The following is a 5,099-nucleotide window of genomic DNA, read 5'->3' as shown; positions in this document are numbered from 1 at the left end:
TCTTTCTGACTCTGACTATGTTTCTATATAACTTCATATGCCTGTGTGTGTGTCTATGTCTCTCTCTGTTTCTCCCTGCCTCTCTGACTTTCTCAGTGACTCTGTAACTCTCTCTGACTGTATGGTGGGAGTACTGTTTGTTGTTGAACACAACAACAACTCGTGCCTAACAGTTTGCTTTAATCACAGGCATCCCTGTGTCAGTCCTAGAGCTGAGTGTCCACACTGGAAATGAGGTAGTGGAGGGAGACAGCACCTCGTTAAACCAGTCGTTTCGACCCCAATTCAATGTATTTTCTACGAGGATGGTGAGGAGGTTGACTGGGAATACTCCAACCACTGCAGAACCGTACACACAACCATCAACATCAGCAAAAGTCAAGAGGGCAATTAGCACTGTGCTGTTTCTAACCAGCAGGCAGGGTCTCTCCTGAACAGCAAATTTATCGCCATTCCAGTGAGATTTTAAGCAACTCTATACAAATCAACATTATCAGAGCAGTGTGATAGCACTGGGGAAGCATGCAGAGAGAGATTTACCAGGTTATTGCCTTGGGGGCTGGAGAGTTTCAGTGATGGAGAGAGATTGGACAGACGGGGGTTGTTTTCCTTAGAGCAGAGCAGATTGAGTGTGGGACGTGATGGAGATGTATAAAGTGATGAGGGGCATAGATAGGGTGGACAGGAAGAAACCTCCCTCGCCCCTTTGAAGGAGGGATCAATGACTGGGGGAGGGGCATAGATTTAAAGCAAGGGGTAGGAGGTTTCAGGGGGGATGTGAGGGAAAACATTTTTACTCAAAGGGTGGTGGGGATCTGGAACTCACTGCCTGTCAGGGTGTGAGAGGCAGAAATCCTCATCATATTGAAGGACGATTTAGATGTGCACTTGCAGTCCACATTAAGTGGTCCTTGATGTTTCATATGTATATTGCTGCAGAAATAGGGGCTTGGATAAGGTGAATAGTCAAGGTCTTTTCTCCGGGGCAGGGAGTCCAAAACTAGAGGACATTGGTTTAAGGTGAGAGGGGAAAGATTTAAAAGCGACCTGAGGGATAACTTTATCACACAGAGGGTGGTATGTTTTTTGGAATGAGCTGCCAGAGGAAGTGGCAGAAGTGGGTACAATAACAATCTTGTAAAAACAATGACTGCAGATGCTGGAAACCAGATTCTGGATTAGTGGTGCTGGAAGAGCACAGCAGTTCAGACAGCATCCGAGAAGCAGTAAAATCGACGTTTCGGGCAAAAGCCCTTCATCAGGAATAAAGGCAGAGAGCCTGAAGGGTGGAGACATAAACTAGAGGAGGGTGAGGGTGGGGGTGGGGAGAAAGTAGCATAGAGTACACTAGGTGAGTTGGGGAGGGGATGAAGGTGATAAGTCAAGGAGGAGGGTAGAATGGATAGGTGGAAAAGAAGATAGGCAGGTAGGACAAGACATGGGGAAAGTGCTGAGCTGGAAGTTTAGAACTAGGGTGAGGTGGGGGTAGGGCTCCCAATTTGGTCTCCTCTACATTGGGGAGACTGGACGCCTCCTAGCAGAAAGCTTTAGGGAACATCTCCGGGACACCTGCACACATCAACCACACTACCCCGTGGCCCAACGTTTCAATTCCCCCTCCCACTCTGCCGAGGACATGGAGGTCCTGGGCCTCCTTCACCGCTGCTCCCTCACCAACAGACGCCTGGAGGAAGAACACCTCATCTTCCGCCTCGGAACACTTCAACCACAGGGCATCAATGTGGACTTCAACAGTTTCCACATTTCCCCTTCCCCCACCTCACCCTAGTGTATGGAATGCTCTGCCCCAGAAGTCTGTGGAGGCCAAGTCTCTGGATACTTTCAAGAAAGTTGGATAGAGCTCTTAAGGATAGTGGAATCAAGGGTTATGGGGATAAGGCAGGAACAGGATACTGATTGAGGATGATCATAATGAATTGTGGTGCTGGCTCAAAGGGCAGAATGGCCTACTCCTGCACCTATTGTCTATTGAAAGGATGTTCTTCGCTCTGACAGCAGTAACATACCTGCTGTTTGTTGGAAGCAGCTGGTCACACTTGGCTCTGTACCGAGGGAATATTACATTGTCTTGGTCCTTTGAGTACTTGCATGGAGGAATATAGAAGAGAGAGCTCCAGTAAATCAACATCAGTTGTGACTGGCAACATCAATGTAACATTCAGTTAATCATCACTAGGATTTTTTTGTTTAAAGCCAGCAATTTAAACAGAACCACGGGTCTGATTCCACTCCTGCTGAGCTGCTCCCTTGTTCATTTTTTCTTAAAATTCTAATACCAGTTGAGTGAGATTCAGAAACTAAACAACACCCAGACAGCTCCACGAATGGGGCCACCTGATCCAAGTGGGTATGTGAATATGTGAATTTAGTTATTGATCTATGCCTGTCAGTTCCTGTTTGGAGAATGTGTGGGTGCAGTTATCAAACTGTAACTTTCTGTATATGGTAAATATATTTACATATTCACACAGCATTGACTGGTCTGATCTCATTGATAACTGGAGAATTATAAAAATAATACAGCTTTGGGGTGGGGGGTGGGGCATTCAGCCCATCTTGTCCATGCCTACATGCCCTTTCTCATCCCACCATCCTGGCACCGCCTGTAACCTTGCAGTTTAGAACACTTGAGGCTCAGTACCAGGGAATTTGTTTAAAAATATGTAAGGTCTTTGCCTGCACCACCAAATCAGGCACCGAATTCCAGATACCCACCACTCTCTGCATAAACATAATTTTTGCTCATAAATTCTAATCCTACAGCCACTTAACTTGAATCCGTGATCATTGGTTTTTGAACTCTCTGCTAAAGGAAACAGGTTCCTCCTGTCTCAGGTCTCCCTCTGAAAATGTGTTGCTGGAAAAGCGCAGCAGGTCAGGCAGCATCCAAGGAGCAGGAGAATCGATGTTTCGGGCATGAGCCCTTCCTGAAGAAGGGCTCATGCCCGAAACGTCGATTCTCCTGCTCCTTGGATGCTACCTGACCTGCTGCGCTTTTCCAGCAACACATTTTCAGCTCTGATCTCCAGCATCTGCAGTCCTCACTCCAGGACTAGATTTTTAACTCTAGTTAGTTAAAAATCACAAAACACCAGGTTATACTTCAATAGGTTTATATGGAAGTGCACGATTTCAAACTGCTGCTTCTTCATCAGGTAGCTTACTATTTAGTACTGTAGACCCCAGTACCCATGGGGTATATGTTCCAAGACCTACAGCGGAAACGCAAAATCGCAGATAGGTGCAAAACCATTCATTTAAATGGGAAATATACCTTCCGGCAGTCTCCTGGGACCTAGTTCTGGAACATTTCCTTTTATATGCTCAGACCACTGTAAACCACGGGTACGTGAAACCGCGATAACTGGACCTGCGGATATGAGTGTCACCCTGTATTCCTTAATCATGGCACCACTGTTCCAAGGAATACCATTCCAAACTCTCCAATCTCTCCTGATAGTTACAATTCACCAGCCCCGGCAACATTCTAGTAATTCTCCTCTGCACTCTCTCCACCGCAATGACGTCCTTCCTGTAATGTGGTGACCCGACTGCACACAATATTCCGGTTGTAGCCACAAGTGCCTCACACAGTTTCATTGTTATTTCCTTATTTTTGTATTCAACCCTCTGCCAATGAAGGAGAGCATTCCATGTGGCTTCTTTACAGCCCCTTCTATCTTTAGGGACCTGAGCATTTGCACACTAAGATCTCTCACTTCACCTGTCCCCCTCAGTATATTCCCATTTATTGTTGATTCCCATTTACCGTCTGACTTCCCAAAATGCATTCCCTGACACTTATCAGAGCTGAACTCCATCTGCCACGTTCTTGCACACTCCACCAAACCGTCTGTATAGTTTTGGAGCATACAGCTATCCTCCACACTATCCACTGCACGGCCAATTTTTGTGTCATCTGCAAATTTCACAAATTTGCCCAACATACGCAACTCCAAATCATTAATGGGTAAAACAAACAGCAGAGGGCCCAACACTGAGCTATGCAGAGCACCACTTGTAACAGCTTTCCATTCACAAGGGCCACCATTGACCATTATCCTTTCTTTCCTGTGACTGAGCCAACTTTGGATCCAATTCAACACATTATCCTGTCTCCCTCAGGGTATTACTTCTTGGAGCAGTCTGCTGTGATGCTGTAAAAGACACAGGTTCTGAAAAGTCGGAGTTGATGGGTTTCAAGGCCATTCTGATTTTGGTAATGCCTCAGGCTTCCACAATTTTAAGAAGAACACTTGTACAATGAAAGGGGAGTGGCCCAGTTTTCCCAGCTCAGCTTTTCTCTGGCTTGATTTGGTTTTTGGCTGTCTGGCTATTGACTGAAAGCAGTCTGGCAGTTGAAAAGGTTGCTGAACTCAAAGAAGCAGGTCCATGATGGTACTCTCTCTCTGACATCTCTCCTGTAAGACCCTGTGTTTGACTTTACCTTTTGTGGGGATTGTTGTAAATGTTGGGAACACCATCATTAAGTTGGTATAGTCTGTTGGGTTTTTGGATTTTTAAGTTATTTAGTATTCTGCTCTCTTTTGTTTGTGTATCATTCAGGAAATGTGTAAATCAAACTGTTTTGTTTAAAACTACTGGTTTGACCAGCTGCATCCCTCCTGGAATATCTTCATTACACCCACTTAAAACAATTAGCAAAGTTAGGGTCTGGGTTACTTTCTTGAAATGTTTGGAGGGGATCTGGCCTTTTCCATAACAGATTGGGGGCTGTTTGCAGAATTTATTTTGTAGTTCTGATTTGGGATTTGATTTGTTGGATTCGAAGGCAGCAAGTGGTAAGTCTTAGCGTCTTTTGTTCCGGGTGTTGGAATTCAATTGGTTTAAACAGCGCTTGGAGAAAGTGAGGACTGCAGATGCTGGAGATCAGTGACGAGTGTGTGTTACTGGAAAACCAAGCAGATCAGGCAGCATCTGGGGAGTAGGCGAATCATGTTTGGGCATCAGCCCTTCATCAGGAAACAGTGTTTGGGATAGCAATGGCTCTTTGAGTCATCAAGAGTTTTCTGACGGTGGAAGAAGTGGCTTCAGATTTTTGCAAAAAGTGATTAATA

This window comes from Chiloscyllium plagiosum, unplaced genomic scaffold (assembly GCF_004010195.1).
Source record: "Chiloscyllium plagiosum isolate BGI_BamShark_2017 unplaced genomic scaffold, ASM401019v2 scaf_1651, whole genome shotgun sequence".
Taxonomy (NCBI): Eukaryota; Metazoa; Chordata; class Chondrichthyes; order Orectolobiformes; family Hemiscylliidae; genus Chiloscyllium; species Chiloscyllium plagiosum.
Note: the sequence above shows the minus strand (reverse complement) of the source record.